Source organism: Typopeltis vanoorti, chromosome 3 (assembly GCF_054136105.1).
Source record: "Typopeltis vanoorti isolate ZY-2024b chromosome 3, IOZ_Tvanoo_1.0, whole genome shotgun sequence".
Classification (NCBI taxonomy): domain Eukaryota; kingdom Metazoa; phylum Arthropoda; class Arachnida; order Uropygi; family Thelyphonidae; genus Typopeltis; species Typopeltis vanoorti.
Window position 1 is genome coordinate 152,927,567 of NC_143551.1, and position 18,237 is coordinate 152,945,803.

The 18,237-nt window shown below is 34.8% G+C and overlaps 1 long non-coding RNA gene across 1 annotated transcript in view; it reads left to right on the forward strand.

Annotated features, from left to right (window-relative positions):
- The window catches only part of LOC150108664 (uncharacterized), a 245,673-nt gene that overhangs the window by 223,387 nt on the left and 4,049 nt on the right, over positions 1-18,237 (forward strand). The window lies entirely within an intron of this gene.

Sequence of the window (18,237 nt, forward strand, 5' to 3'; positions counted from 1 at the left end):
TCATTACAATTTTCATAACATCCTCTATCTCCAGAATTTTACCATACAGAGCCTCCTGATGTATAATGCAGTGGAATACAGGGCAATTGATTCCAGCCTTCCTTAGTAAGCCTACTAAGCCTGTTTGAGTACCACGCATTGATTTGGCGCCATCTGTCACTAATAGCTGTGAGATTGTTGATGTCACCAATACTATTTACAACCTTCATAACTGGATCATAAATGTCTTGACTTTTGGCTGTGTTATGCAATGACTCTAATGCTAGTAGCTCTTCATTAATAACAAAATCTTTGGAAACAGTTCGAATGAAAATTAGAAGTTCAGCTGTATCTGTTATGTCAGTTGATTCACCCAGAGCCAATCAGAAGTAAGATGAATCTGTAATTAACACTTTTTAATTTATTTAATATGTGAAGAGTCGAGGAAATAGGTTCTATTTCCTCGATTCTTTTTTGTTGCAGTTTGTTTTGATAGTGGGACGCTTTCAAACTCACTGACAATTTTATCTTCCCCAAATGCAAGTGCCATTTTCACAGAACAGTGTTTTACAAATTCACCATCAGATAATGATTTTTTTTTTTTTTTTGCTTTTGCTATCTCTGCGCTTACAACAAACGATGCCAAGAGTGAACTTTTTTGTATTGATTTGATTTAGTAAAAATAAATTTCTGAGCACTATCCTTTCTCTTCAAATTACGTACAATTTTAGTACGTACTTGTCCAACGTATTCTTGGTATTTAGCGGCATGGTGCTGTATGTAGTGGCATTTGAGGTTATATGCCTTGTGCACAGACAACACTTGCAACCACATAAGGCACTGTGGTTTGTTGTCGTTATTGTTTAGAATTCATTTTCCCATTTCTCCTGAAATGACCTTTTTACTTCACAGATCTTGCTTTTCTTACTCATAGTACACAAAGGCTGAAATAACTGACCAGGGAACAAAAACTGCAACAATAACACTATTAACTGTGAAACTGAGTCTCTGAAACTGATCACTGTAACAAGAGCAGAGCAAGTGACTTTCAATGATGCGTTACTCTGGAGCGCATAGAAATCTACCACTCCCACTTCTACAACTCGCACAGAGAATCAGTAGATTTTATAAATTGAGTAATCTTTTTAAAGCAATTTTGATTCCGTGTTGAGAATATAAATTGTTTCCATTATCAGAAATAATGAATATAACTAGTATATCAATCAGAAAATTTGTGGTCGAAACTAATAGCTTAATTGATAATACATATAATTTAATATAGTTTTTATCCTACCGCGGGCCGCACAAAATCACGTTATGGGCCTGCTGTTGGCCCACCTATGCTATAAAATATAGAAGGATTGGAGCCTCCATAGCTCAATTAGTATAAACGAAGCCCTTTGGGCGAAGGACCTGGTTCAATTCCCGTCTATGACGTGAGGAACCTTTATCAGGTGTTTTCGACTAAAGGTGAGTTAGCCGGTCTCTTACGGAAGTGGAAGTTTTTTCTTCTTCCCGGAATCTGGGATTTTAAATCCCTTAAAAACAGGCAAACCGTCCTCGTGAACACACTGATCTACAGACATGGAACGCTTCGGGGAATGATGGTAGCCTGAACTGGCCCCGACTAGAAAGTAGTAACTTCTGACCAATACCTCATCTCGGATCCAAATGCCAATACTTCCATATCCTAGATACTTCCATACGCTAACATGCAAGAAAAACTAGTAAGTTTATTATACCACTAAATACAGTCATGACACAATTAGAGTCTGTGTATTATGTAAAGCGACAATTACAATAAACATCTGGAATGAAAGCAACCTGACTCTGCATTATGATAAACACTCCTCTCTCACAGACATTATCATTACTTATTTTAGAATTAAAATTTAATCGAAAGCTTTCAAACTAGCATGCCGCATATATTTAAAACTTTGTAAAAAATGCGCCCGAAAGGGGAATGGACATAATATACCTTCAAGAGAATTCCTCTGGAAGCTGAACGTGGAATATGACACCGTCTGGTGGAAACATGTTAAAGCTACGAAATCTGTAAGTTAAACTCTATTTCCTATTATATTTAATTAAAAAAAAAATGTTGGTTGCTACCTGCTAAACTAATTTCACGACTCACTAATGGGTCGCAACCCACGGATTGAAAAACACTGTTAAGACATGTCCACACAATGTGCATCTAAGCTCGGTGTGGATCACCATCGTGTCGGAAAAATAACGTGACGCTGACAGTTTTTAAATTGTAGATGATGAACTGCTCTAAAATATTCTAATATAGGTTTTAGAGTCAATTTTTTATATTATTATTATTGTTTTCACTCACTGGAAGATATCTAGGATGATAAAAACTTAAATTGTTATTCATGAGAGGTACAATTTATTTTGGATTATTTATATCCGTTCTACTTATTACAGTTAATTTTAATGAATTTCAAAACTGACATCTGCATTGAAACTTTCACTTCAGTTTTACTCCATGTTACATTCAATCATAGATTCTCATAACAAAGTAAGTACTGTATACATTTCTTATTGAATAGTAACATACAATAACATATCAATTCTGGACTTAGGTCAAAGATTGTAAAAAAATTCACACTCAAGATTTTAAAATTCTTGAGTTAAAATTCACTCTCAAGACTTGCAATTAATGAATGCAACGTATTCACTAAAAATATTTTTTAAAAAATCTCTATTTCTTAAAGAAGCAAATTAACATATTTATGTTTTAAGAAATTGAAATTTCCATTGGTGGTAGCATTCGTGAAAGCATAGCTGATCCGCTGATCCATTTTTGCCATGAATTGCCTTGGTATTGATACTATTCGAAAGACCTGATTTCTGTAGGGACCGTATTTCAATCTTTCTTTAATCCTTTCATTAGTTTTGAGAAAATTTGGATTCAAAACCTCAGAGCAGTGAATTTTTACAAAAACACTACTTAAAAGAAAATACAATTCCAAATAGTGCGACAGTGAAATAACTCAATATACCAGTGATGACGAACCTATGACACGCGTGTCAGCACTGACACACTTGAGGGTTTCAGGTGCACACCTTGGATGTTGAAAAATATTGATATTCTGATGAAAAAACTAATTTCAGTAATTTCAGTTTATTAAATTAATTGTATAATATGAATTCATAGATTGTATATCAATGTCCTATTAAATAAATAGTCTAATATGATACGTCACCTTCTATGATTAAGTAGTTAAATTTATAATGCATGTATGCAAGTGGCACATCAACAACGTCAATATTTAAAAAAAAAAAAAAAAGATGTTTGACACACCTGGGTAAAAAGGTTCGCCATCACTGCAATATACGGTTTGAGCCCTGTATGCTTTCATTAATGTCATCACCTTAGCTCTAATATCAGTTTGTTTTATTTGGTTAAGAAATATGTTTTTTTCCCTTTCTTTGAAAAGGCTTTGAAAAAAAAAAAAAAAAAAAAAATATATATATATATATATATTTTTTTTTTTTCTTTTTTCCCTGTCATAAGAATATTTGGAGTGTAAGCTTAACTCAAACGAAGAATGTTTGGGAGTAGTACATTTAAAATTTACCGACGTCACATCCGCAATTTGTTCAAACTTCGTTTGAACAAATGGCGGTGTCATCTCATTATTACATGATACCGCCAAGAAGTCACAAGACTCATCGCAGGACGCCACTCTGAGCCACCTATCACTATCTATCGCCCGCTAATAAGAGTTTTGCCTGTTGATCGCGTGTGTTTTCTGGCTGATTTGTCTTTTCTGGGACAAAAAAAAAAAAAAAAAAAAAAATGCGTTTCTGGAGGACAACCCTGCTAAATCCATATGAGATCGGCTAATTCATCTTTAATAGAAAAAAAGTCTACATAAAGTTTTGAAGAGGATCGAAAGCAATCCAATCGTGGATTGCGTTCGATCCTGAACAATCGAATTATTCTATGAATTTTTAAAACCCTAAAGAACTCTTATTCAATGAGGTGTAGTGAAACACACGCACGCGGTAATCGCACATGGTCAAACAACATTCCCCTTAATGTTTATATATTTTAACAATTCGCTTAAAACAACAGTTTAATTTGAACTTTTTAATAATTTTAACGAGCGATATTTCGCTAACAAAGAAAGTAAATCCAGTTAAAAATCAATCAGTGATTCATTTTCAGCAACTGCAAATACTAAGCAAATCACGATGACAAAGTAGATACAGTCATTCAGTCTCTGATTATTAATTACATAATTAAAACACATCTAATCAGAGAGTCACGTCGTTGGACAAGTTGGTTTAGCTGGGCGCAGTAAATAGGCGGTAAATTCGCCCTTTGATCGGGAATCAAGGTCATTGTCTCAAGTTCGCCTAAGCTGGTTATGCACCGTTCCTTGAACTCTTGTTAGTTCAAATTATTTATTTTTTTAAATTAAGTTCTCATCTTTTTTTTCTTTAAATATGATTGTCATTTTTGTCGTGATTTATACCCACACAGACACATAGCGTGCGTGTGTATATAAATCATAAGATTCAAAATAGCATTGGATGCAAACGTATACAAATATATGCTGGAATGTAGGGGTGGGATTAAGATGAAAAACAACTTTCTCTAATAGCTATTTGCTTTTTTATTAAATTATTCAGTCTTTTCTGCAAGCAGTTTAGTTATGATAACTTTGTTTAATTTATTGTATTAATGATTTTTTTTCATATTATTTTCTATTGATTAAAGACGTTCACTTAATTAGAGATAATTTTTATTTTCATTGACCTAATTCTATTTTTTAAATATATTGTCTCTGAGAAATATGCTTATTTCTAACAAATTGTTAAGTAGCCAAAAATAAAAAATAAAAGTTAATGAAATTAGCATTGACGTCATCTTCCACTTAATTTCCCAGAAGAGCGAGAAGTTCATAAAGCCTAATGATAGTTGTGAGCCCAGCTGTCCGATTTAAATGTATTGAAGAACATGTTGGCTCCCCCTTCCATTTGGATTTTATCCAGTCAGAAAAATAATAACACTGTCCTACATAGTTTAATAATTTTGTTAAGGTGTCATTATAGGCGTTACCAGATTTGTTTTTTGTTTTATTTAGTAATTTAAATGTTCTGGGTACAAAATAAAAAATAAAAATAAATTAAATAAAATTAAATAAATTAAATTAAATTAAATAAATTAAATTAAATTAAATAAATTAAATTAAATAAATTAAATTAAATTAAATTAATTAAAAAAATAAAAAATAAAATAAAACTGTTCTCTCTATCACGTGTTGTGCCACAAGTATAATATATCTACAACAGAGCGACAAAACATTACAGAATTAAAATAATAATAACTATATTATTATTATTATTATTACTGTAGAAGCGATGTTAAGAATCATTACGGTAGAAAAAATTCTAGACTTAATGAGCCCTTTGATTAAAAATTATTGTCATTTTTGTCGTGATTTATACCCACACAGACACATAGCGTGTTCGTGTACATAAATCATAAGATTCAAATAGTATTCAAAAACAACAGTTGACTTGATTATATAAGTATCACGATACCGGTAGTATGTCTCAAACCAATGTGCGTTTGTTTTATTTTATGTATTTAATCCTCACTTGCGGATTACGTCATCAAATACTTGTGTAAAATTTCAGAGTAATTTTGATATATCCGTGAGAGTTTTGTACTGAAAAAGCAGCATCATGATTAAATTTGAAAAAAAAAAAAAAAAATGCGTGTTATGCATACTTTCGATAAAAGTTGGGAATGAGATTAAGTTAAATCACAGGCAATACATAAACTTTGCCACATGTACTGAGAATTTCAGAAAATGGATTCAAAGTTAGGAAATTATGACATGATCCCAAAAACCATAGAGAGGATTACTATTTATTCCTAGCCAATGTATTAGTTCACATCACTAATAGTAAAGAGATGTCTTATTCAAACCTGTTATAAGGCGTGTGGCACATGCACCTAACTATACATACATTCAACACCAAAATTGTTGAACTGTTTGAACCGATTTGGAAGAGTCTCCGTAGCTCAATCGGTTTCGACGATGCCCTTTGGTTGGAAAGGCTTGGGTTCGAAGAACCTTTACCAGGGTTTTTCAGTTGAGGGTGAGTTAGTTGGTCTCATACGGAGGTAGAGGGTTTTTTCTCCCAGAAACTCTGGATTTACATCCCGCAAAGCAGGCAAACCGGTCATTAGAACACACGCAATTAAGACATAATACATTGACCTCAGAGCCCGTGAGTTGTTTCTTTCGTAAATCTAAACAAACACACCGATTTTGAGTGCGATATCATCACTTATATAAGTGATGAAAGTGACTCTTACCAGCCTGTAACTGAGAATGAATCATAGCAGTTCGTACAAAGCTATTTAAATGATCTAATGAGAAAATTAGTTCGCTCAAATTCAGGAGAAATGCAAGAACCCGAGACTCAAAGCTATGAATCTTCTTATTCTCAGGGGTTTTTGTTTCCTTGGTACAGAAGTTGAGAGCATGAATTTATGATAGATTTTCTCAGAAATGTACACTAGTGTAGCATACACTATTTCTGGACTCGTAACTAATAGTTGTGGAATTATGTAACCTAAACCAATAGAAGTTATTCATTAACTCATTTAAAAGAAACTGGAGTGGTATTTTTATACAAAATGACAATATTTTGTCATCCGTCCCAGTCTTATTTTCTGTGTACTTAAAAGACACACGCAAATCTTTGCTTTCTCTTTCATTTTCATAAATCGAGATATAAAGACCACTAATGGAAACTTCTTTGTATGCTTCCAGAGCAGAAAATGGAAATGAGATTTTTTTTCCACCATCGCATTCGAACAACTGTGGTACGTTGTGATAATAAACTTCGTTGGGTTGAGCATTAATATTTTCATGCTCAACCCAACGAAGTAATGCGCTAGCGAAGAAGCAGTCAATGAGGATTTTTCAAATCAGTATCGTCCTGGAAATCATGTAAAATTGACTATATTATGTAGAATATTTCCTTTGAAGATTTTTAGATTTTCATAGTAACTTATGATATTTCAAAGATCTTAAAATAATTTTAAAAATAATTCAAAAACTTTTGAGTACAAACTGAATCCAAATATTGTCTTATGATTTTAAAATATTGGTGTGAGTATTATTGCGACGATTTTGACAGTCTTGAATCTAATAAATTCCCGTTGTTTGGTACTCAGAGATGAAATTGTTTATAGAGCAAAATATGCAATTCAGCGGATCAGTCCCTTAAATGAGTACGCTGCAGTGTATTTGCATCTTTATTAACAATCATTGTCCTATTATTTTTAAATTAATATTCGCTCAGCGGCATGAAAAATTACAGGATAATTAATCAAAGACCGCTTCAAGGATAATATTAAATATTGCGTGTGTGTACACACACACACACACACACACACAATATTGCATATTGCATGTGCAAGATAACAACTGAAAATTATAGTGCTTTTTCTAATATAAATTCTGTTATGGTGCCATTATAACTTCCCTGTGCTTACAGTTTCGTTTCAAATGATCTCAATCTCTTTCATGTTTGTGCTAATGAGCACCATATTGCTACAAGAGCTGCTGTGAATCGACGAATTAAATGTATAATATGACTTCTGCTGTTGATTTAACTCTTTTCATCTTCACAGGTTTAAATCTCACTGGAAAGACTTCTATGGTGACATTTTTCATTAGTGCTGTGCATTATGAGTTTACTATGGCAATTTGATATGAAGTTGCTTTAGTTGCCTCTGTTACTCAAGTAGCCTAGTCGAGAAAATATTTCAAATGCAACATTTCGTTTCCTCATATTTGGGTCAAATATGGATGAAAATAAGAATAACATTTCTTATCAAAAAAATTTACTTTCTTTCCTGGCAGTATGTATTGAAAAAAAAAAAAAAACTACATTTTTGATTTCGTTTCCTGATGACAGCTAAATTTATGAATTTTTGGCTGACTCATTGACGTAACAAAATCGTATTAAAAAAAAAAAAAAAAACTGCTGTTGGGAGTTGATTGCGCTCGCCTAAACATATACAGACATAAAATGTACGGTTACTATTTAAAATATGTCGCACTGCAATATTATCCTCCCTACATCTATCAAAAAACTTTAGTTGCCTTCCCTTCTTTCAAACTGTTTCATCAAAAGCTAAAAGGTAAGGGGGGGGGGGGAATATATGATGTGTTGTTTTTAACCTATTCCCAAAAACTTATTTGGTTTTTGCAACTTCAATAGTTATATGCAAAATACCAACGACTACTATTGGAAATCAGTGAGTTCTAATATGTAAAATACAAACTTCAAACTTTTATTTTTTTAAAAAAGGTCCATTTTTGTTACGTGACATCATTTTCAAGTGTCACATTCCCTATGTGTGACGAGCTTGAGCATCGTTTAAGCGCGCTACCTCAGCTGCATCCTCTGTATCCCCAGTGTAGGCACACCAGTAAAGATTCTCAAATAGGAAAAAGTTACTTCAGATGGTTCATTTCGTTTTAAAAATCTTTAAAAAAACGCATCAGTCAAAATGAAATGTGGATCTGCTATTATCTATTTTGTTTAATTATTATTCATGTGAATCTACACTGTTCCCAAGAAGCGCTAAAAGTAATTACAATGGGTTCAGCAACAGAACAGTCGTAAGTTCCACTTCCACTCCCTCCCCGCCTTGAAAAAAAGAAAGACGTAAATGCATTTTATCTCTCATCTAAAAACACAAAAAATCACCAGTGAAATTAAGTTTCATTAGCTCGCTACTAAAAAAAAATGTGCATTCCAGTCGGTCGATTTTCGATTGCTGTAATGCCGCCCATCACTACATGGAGAATAGTATCAATCGACTTCTTTGACTTTCAACTTTTTAATATTTCTTTCAAGTCAATCATCTTTAGCTGGAAAGAGAGGAATATTCATAAGGGCTTTTAATCCGAAGGAAAATTAGCAAGTATCATACTGCATCCATCAGCCCTCTACAACCACTTCATTTATTGCGTATTCGCATGTTAGGGTTTCTAAGACGGGTTTACAAACGGTGTTAGGCTTTACTTTACATACCTGGAAAATATGCACCCAGTCTTCTGTTGATAAATTTGGCTAAGTCTTAAAAGGGGAGCAGCCAATTACGTTAATGATACGACCTATGCAATCTATGATGCAGCAATTACAAATGGATTTCAAATATTGAAGTGGTCCCATGAGAATTGAGAGCCACCCTTTTAACAATTTTCACGGTCTTATTCCGAGGATCATTAAGAATAAAATTTTGGAATTTTGGTGGTTGTGAAAGCGATTATCGAATCTCTGGGCGGATTTCTGTCAGCTTCTTAATTGGTGGCAGGAAAAGTTGATTTTTTTAATGTGACTTCCCCTCAAGGAAGATAGTAAGCTATCGTATGTTATTACATAACCCCTATTACCTTTGTTGTGCTAAAGGTTAGATAATTCGGAAACCTGCTCAAAAACCGAACGTAGAATTTTTCAAGTAACTTCAGGCATCCAGTAAAGCGGGCTGTGGTCTCATACTGGATGACGAGATTGATGTGAGACCACGGCCATCTCATATATCACTTAAAGACGTTTACAGAATGCATGCAAACGATGAGATTCAAACTTGAAGCTTGTTGGTTGAAGAGAAGGTACTCTACCCACTCAGCCAATCGGACCAACAAATGTTGCCAGTATCTACACGCAGCTGTTCGTGAAGAGGGTCCATCGAATGTAGCTTTATTTATTTTTTTTAAAATTTCGATCAATGCAAAAGAACCAATTATCATGTCCTTCCACTTATTTTTTAAGAACACACACACACACACACACACACACACACACACACACACACACACACACACACACACACACACACACACACACACACACACACACACACACACACACACACACGAGGGATTTCCGAAATGTAAGGCAACACATTTTTTTTACTTTTATTTTTTTTTTTTATGGCGCACCATCAAGGGGTCATACTGCACCAGGACACAGGTTACAGTAGTACATATGGTAAACGGTTAGTAGTACGATCACAAACATCCATGCCTCTGGCGGGATTCGAAACCCCCCCCCCCCCTTCCCCTTGGCTGGAGAGTGAGTAGGCTCTCCACTCGACTTACCAGGCCGGCGTGTGCGAGTGTGGTCCAAAACAGATGTCCATGAAATTATTCGACTTTTGCAAGCAAAAGGGACTTCCCCAAGTGACATTCACAACGAACTGGTTTCTGTGAATGGCGAAAAGCTGGTGTCAAAGAAGCAGGAGTGTTTTTGGTGCAATGAATTTAAAGCGGGCCGTGGTGACATTGAAGATCGACATCTGGCGAGCAGGCCGTCATCGAGCAAGACAGAAGACATTTCGCGATTAAGGACATCGTTCTTGAAGACCGGCGAGCGAAACCGCGTGAAATTGCAAAAGTGGTGAACTTGAGTGAAGTCCACTGTTTACGAAATGTTCATGATGCCCTTGGCTTTCGAAAGGCGTACTCCCGTTAAGTATCCTAACAATTGTCAGAGGAGCACAATGTAGCACGCATGGGGACATGTCTGGAGAATCTGTTGCAATACAGAGACAAAGACTATGATTTTCTCGTCCGCCTTGTCACAGAAGACGAAACGTGGTCTCACCACCTCACTCCAAAGAGCAAACAAGACTCAATGACCTGGAAACATTAACAATCTCCTATGCGCAAAAAATTCAAAATTGTTCGTACTGTCCGAAAAGTCACGTGGCTATGACTTTTCGGACAGTGAGGAGGGACAGTTTTGGGATTGCGAAGGCATTCTGTTGGTGGACTTCTTGCTGAAGTAAGGAACAATCAGTGCAGAGCTTTACTGTACAACGCTGGACAAACTGAAACCCAACATTCGGCATTGGCTTTTCAACGACAGGACTCCTGATAAGCGGCATGATTTTGGTGCACGACAACGCTACTTCGCAAACTGCGCACACCACTCGTAAGTGGTTGTGCTGTAATTGTTGGGAAAACTCTGACCATCCACCCCTACAGCCCAGATTTAGCGCCTTCAAACTTCCTTTTGTTTTCGGCTCCCTCAAGGAAGGCATTTCACTACGGATGAGGCAGTTCATCAGGCGGTACGATGTTCGTTACTGAGTATGGGCAAGGACTTTTTCAGTACTGTTATTGTTAAAATGATCTATCGTTGGGACAAGTGCATCAATCGATTTGGAGATTTTGTGAAAAAGTAGTGCATTTTCACTTATTTCTTGGTGTATAATTTCAACTTCCTGTTACTAAACATCCTGGAGGGAAAAAAAAAAAAAAAAAAATATATATATATATATATATATATATATACATATATTTGTTTCATCATGCAAGAAATAAGAAAATCACAAGAAAGTGTCTTACAAAAAAAAAAAAAAAATGCGTATACATTATTATTTCTAGCAGTTTGTAATGTGAAAGGAGTTGTCATCCACAATATACTTAATTGCATTTCGTGGTATAAAATCTCATACCATGGTATTTAATTCTTAACAATACACATTGTATATGTTTATTATATTGGATTGAACAAATGTTTTCACAATTTTATTTCATTTGGGACTTTTCGTTACCTTTACCACATAAATATTTAGCAAAATAATTTTTATTCAGCGGTGGATTCTCACTAACATTGAGAGGGATAATGAGCGCTATTAAGAGGGAATTTAGTTAATGAATTAGTTTTTCTAACATTATTAATTATTATTAATCATTACTATTTTATTAATAAAAGTTGTTTCAACTTTTCACTAATATTACTTATCTGATTGTGAATTTGCATTATACTACAAAAAAGTATATAGATACTTAATTCACACAAAAAACTAATATAATAATAATTATAACATATGAAAATCTTCTTACACTTCAAGAAATTAGAGAATTTTTTTTATGTATATATATATTTATGAATATTTATGAATATGTATATATATATATATATATATATGTAGAAAGTATTTTACCTTGGGTATAATAAATGTTAAAGATACCAAGCTATTTTAAACCTGGTTTTACTCCATATCCCAAGTAAGCAAACAGACAAACAAGTCAATATATATATATATATATATTATGTATAACTTTCATGTTACTCAAAATGGGATGAAGTATTCCAGTGTGCTGCCATCTGGTGTTGAAAGCGTAAATTCCCTTCACTTATTCCACTGCTCACGAAGAATTTTCGTAGAGATAAAACATAGATTACAATTAATCAGGCAATGGTTTAATTTTATTTAAATACTTTAAGTTATTATAGTTTAGCACATATGTTAAACAGTACAGATATATCAGATACACTCTTTAAGATAATTATGGCTTTGCCGTAGTGAATTTACTATTAATTTGTGAGTTTCTCTAAATGGGTAAGCACATGTTAGATTCGCCTGTTCTGTGGCCGAAGAAAACAAAGATACGTACATTAAAACGCATGGATGTTATCTTCTGCTACAGAAGATAACATCCATATCTTCTGCTCCAGGTAGCCGAATTTTATCGAAATTCGGTAATTGCAATCCTCACAAAATTTTCGTTTGATCAGTTTTATTAGAGGAAAAATTTCGCAAACCGTTTCGAAATTACAAAAGGAGAAAAAGTCAACAATTCCGCTCTAGCCAGATGTAATTTAATAAAATTTGATATTTATGATATTATTATTATTACTATCTAGTCACATGGGTTTCTTAGAAATGTGGATGAGATGGAAAGGATAAAGACCAAGATAGTGACAGTTTTGTAAGCGATGCTCCTTATGATGATAGATTCAAGATTTGTGGGTTCTAATAAGAAATAAGTTACATAACGGTTTTTATAAGATTGATACAGAGGACTTTTTTTTTTTGTACATCACTAGTGAGAGGACTATGGGTCATCCTCGGAATTTGAATAAGAGTATGGTAGTAAAGATGTGAGGACTAGATTTTTTTTTTACTTGGTGAGTGGCGAATAAGTGGAACGGGTTGGTGAGTGCTTTGTCAGTGAATGAGTTCAAATCAAGGACTGTCTACCAACATTTCACCAAACACGTACCATCATTTGCACCGTATCTATCATACCTTGATTTGAACTCATTCACTGACAAATCACTCACCAACCCGTTCCACTTATTCGCCACTCACCAAGTAAAAAAAAAATCTAGTCCTCACATCTTTACTACCATACTCTTATTCAAATTCCGAGGATGACCCATAGTCCTCTGTATCAATCTTATAAAAACCGTTATGTAACTTATTTCTTATTAGAACCCACAAATCTTGAATCTGTCATCATAAGGAGCATCGCTTACAAAACTGTCACTATCTTGGTCACTCTCCTCTGTATCCACCTCACATTTCTAAGAAACCCAGATGGCTAGACCTCTGTGCAATACTCTAGATGAGGGCCTTATCAAGCAATTTTTAAGAAGTATAATAACCTTACCTCTATTTGTCAGTGTGTTCTTCATTAATCAGATAATCTGAACATTTTTAGCTAATTTTGCAATAGGACCTCTGAACGATCACTCATTCCACCAATACCCTCAAATCCAGCCCTTGCGAGCTGTGCACTACATCAATGTAGTGCACAACTCGCAACCTTTTTATCCCCAAATTTATAACCTTACACTTTCTCACATTTAAACCGATAGAAATTCTTTTTTTTACCTATACTGGCAGTCCTTTCAAGATTTCTTACATCATCATTAGTTTTGAGATCACCAGTAGATAACTGAACATTTCCCATTGGATCATTTCCTATATAATTAATGGTCAAGTTTCCACTAAAAATGATCGAATTCAATTGTGGGTTGAATCATTTCTGTTGGTAGAATTAATCAAAAGAAAACTGTATATCTTCAGTTCTGTCCAAATGGTCCCAGATTTCAATTGTCATGTTAATGAAAGCGTCTCACTTCATAAGCATTTTATCAGGAGACGAACGTTTACTTTTAATTTATGTATTTATTCTTTTAATTTATATATTTATTGTTAATCTCTCGAGCGTTTCCTTTATATATACCTAAAGGCGTCCATAACTGTAGATATCGTCTTTATTTTTAGTTAAATTTGTAGATGGTTGAGAATCTTTCAAAAAAAACGTTTTAATTACTTGAAACCTCAATAAAATTATCACGACTTGTTTTTTATTTGACCCCCCTCCCCCATACAGGAAAGATTATAAAGTTACAGTACATTGGTATCATGGGTGACCTAAGGATATATATATATATATATATTATTAAATTGATAAATTTTTTGTATTTTTTAAAATTCATTTTTAACTATAGGAACCCTTCTTTTAGAGATCAAACACGGAATTTTTTCCAAAGTATTTCCATCCTCCACTAAGCGAAGGTGTAGTCTCACACCAGACGATAAAATTCATTTCCTCACCTAAAACCAATCGCAATCATCCATGTTCACAGCGAACCCATAGCCTGTTAGTTGGAAAGTGCATTCGCTAACCACTCCAGGTTAACCACTAATATTAGCAATATAACATGCCAAATAAGGAGTTAATTGTTTTGTTTTGTTTTTTAAGTGAAAAAATTATTATTATAAATAGATTATAAATTAAATTTTGAATGGATAATTACGTTGGACCCAAATAGCAAATTCAATGGTTCTTAAATTCCAATTGAGCTTATTTCATATTATCATTTATAGCGAAATGGTTTTGATTTAAATTAAACAACCTTTATATATATATATTATTTCTGGGAAAACTCCCATGTTACTCCTCTTAAAAACTGTTATTTTTACTGCTATTTTGCCTGCTTTTGTTTAGGAGTGCCCCTTTTTTAATGTGATTGGCTTTTTACTCAAGAATTCTTAGGACATTGCTGATATATTTTAGAGACAAGTATATGTAGCATAGTGGAAGAAAATTCGCACATACCTTTTTTTCAGTAGCGCACTCAGGATTTAATCTTAGGGGGGGGGGGGCGAGTTGAGTAGGTGATTTGAGCATACACGCTATGCATCACATACGACCGATGACTGAGCATCTTTCCTTTTTCTGGGGGGGGGGGGGCCCTTGGCTCCCTCCCTGGGTGCGCCACTGCTTTTCTTGGATGTTGTTCCTATCTTCTTTCTGCAGTGTGCATACTTCTGTTGTTTTGGTCTTGAAAGGGGAGTGGTGGGGGCTTAGGCAATGTGGGAGAATTAATTTGAGAAAACCCGTTTTTTTTTATATAATATATACATATATTATTTTTAAGGGTGGGCGGAGCGCTTTTCTTGTAGGGTGGGAAAAGATGAAAAAAGGGGCTGAAACTAGAAGCTGTTTTTCAGAGGAAGGGGGAAGAAGGGTTTATGGGAACAACCCTCTTTACCCTCTCAACCCTCTCTCTTTAAATACAACCCTCTCCCCGGCCCCCTTTTCCCATAAACCCTCCCCCTTCCTCTAAAAAACAGCTTCCATTTTCAGCCCCCTTTTTCATCTTTTCCCACCCTACAAAAAAAAGCGCTCCGCCCACCCTTGAAAATAATATATGTATATTTGCATAAAATTTAATTCCATTTATTCATATATCAAAATTACTTTTCATTTTGTAAACAATTCTTTAAACGATTATTACAGATACCAGAGAATCAAAAAAATTGCATAAAAAATTTTGATTTATTCATTCGGATTTTGGCCGTCTAGTTTTGATGTGCTGTAACATTATCACGTTTTGGTGTGTTTCTATGAACATTTACTCTGGAGCTGTTGCGTAGTAACTTGTTGAACTGAAAACGTAAGTGAACTAGTTGTGGTTTTCATTTTGCCCTTAGAGTAAACACCCACTCGATTTCGAAATCGACTAAGGTGCGCATTTTTATTAAAATATCTTTAGTTATTTTAATAAAATGTCTAATGGTCTCTAGACCTTTAGACGCGACATACTTAGACACGTATAACCACCTCGCCTCACATGACTGATAGCACGTCTGTTCAACAAGAATTATTCAGCAATTATGTAACACAACAGTATGTTGGCTACGTAATCATTTCGGAAATGATTTATATGGTGCTGCCATCTGTGAGTGAAAGAAAAAGACAAACCAGTTTTCTTGTATGAAAGCTATCCAATAATTAAATTTCATTTTTGTGAAAAGCTAGATCTACAATTTAATCCTTATTAATCCTCCCATGAAATAAGTTTAAATATATGAAACTGGTCAGATGGGTGAAAGAATTCCAAAAATTATCAGCGCTTCGCTTCGTTCTAGTCGAGATTTTCCTTGCAAATTGCACACAGTGAAGACTAGTTTAACAACTGTGTGACGTGGAAGACAGGTGATGACGACCTTTGGTTGGCAGGTGATAGCTACACTTAGGGAAATGACGTAGCGGAAGGGTCTGTGGTAAGGATTATGAGAAAGACCCTAACATTTGTATGTGTGTGTGTGTGTGTGTGTGTGTGAGTGAGAGAGAGAGAGAGAAAAAATATATTACACAAACAAATGTAATATTTTATACTAGGGGGCTCCAACCCCCTGACGCCTACGGCGCCCCCCCCCGAGTTCCGGACTTGAATTCTGATTACTCGAATTTTGAAGACTTGAAAGGGGGGTTCAGACCCCCGCATGGCGCCTTAGGCGCCCAAACCCCTGCGTTCTGGACTGGTAGGCCGGTTCTCCTTGAATTCTGATGTCTCGAATTTTGAAGACTCGACACTCAGGGTATCCCCTGAGTTTCAAAACGTTTCAAATAACTTGACAAAAAACGTGACACAAAAACATTACAAAAAAAGCTTATCATTTTACATTATAGGGTAGATATCAAAGAGCTATTAAGGTTTCTTTAAAGTTTAAATTTTTCTTTAATTTTTATACCTTTGTAAAAACTAATTGGAAGTTTTTTTCTAAACTGAATGAAATTGAACTGAAAAATCAAACCTTTTCAGGTTTGATTTTTTTTATGTGAATCCCACCTATAGTACATTTGCTACAGAGGAGGTGCGAAGGATTACATAATCCGAAATTGAGACAACTTCAGGCCTCCAGTTAGTGGTGGAAATATCACACTGGTTTTATATCCCCCAAAACAAGAAAGCTGGCCAAGAAAAGCACACGCAATCTACACAGTAATATACTACCTTCATAGTTTAAGCTGCTTCTGCAACAATTTCAAACAACAACGGACGATGAACTTGATCTAATTCGTGAAGACCATCACAAATATTCATGTCCAAGATGGAATTCGGATCCTCAAGTCGTAGAGCGAATGGATTAAGGATTGAGCATTTTTCGTGATCTACATTAGAAATTTGGTTTCCAGTGTAGATCACAATTTAATAACAATAATAATAATAATAATAATAATAATAATAATAATAATATACTGTATATATATATATATATATATTTTTTTTTTTTTTCCCTACCGCCACCAACTCAGAGACAACGTTTTCACCATAATAACCTGAATTTAAATTATTGGGTTGTTTAGAATTATGGCTAAAGCAACTTAGGCTGGGGAGGGGGAGGGAGGCAGCACAGTATATTACATCTGTGAATTATGTGCTCCAACTGGCTTCCCTCTTTGATAAAGTGAAAGATCCCAGTTTTTGAGGAAAACTTTAACCTCCATATAAGCGCCTCCGTAGCGCAATTGGAAGAACGACGGTACGTTCGCCCTTCGATTGGAAAAGGCCTAAGTTCGATTCTCATCATGACGGAAGGAATCTTTATATGGATGTTTTCAATCGAAGGTGAGTTAGCCGATCTCATACGGAGATAGCAGGGTTTTTTCTCCTGGAAACTCGGGTTTTTCATCCCGCATACAGACAAATCGGCCCTTCAGAACACACGCAATTTACTGACAACAAAATACTAGCTGTTGTTGTGATAGTGGCCAGTAGATGACGTTGATGTTAATGATTGGTGGTAGAGGTGAAGACGGAGAGTTGTACAATAGGTGTCCTCCCGCGATGAGTCTTCGGACTCCTTGGAGGTGTCACGAATAATAATAATAAAACTGGCTAACTCACCTTCACTTGAAAAATCCTAAGGTTCCTTGAGTCATAGACCAGCACTTCCCAAACTGTGGGCAGAGGCCCCCTTGGGGGCCGTAGGTTTTGCTGAGGGGGGCCGTGAAATAATGAAAACAAATTTAAATTCTTTTAAGACTAAGTAGATTTTTTTTATCTTAAAAGAAACGTATTTAATTTTTATTATTTATTTTTCGTTAATTTGTATATTTTAATGGAAAAAATCACACATTGGTGCGGGTTCACAAATTTTGCTTC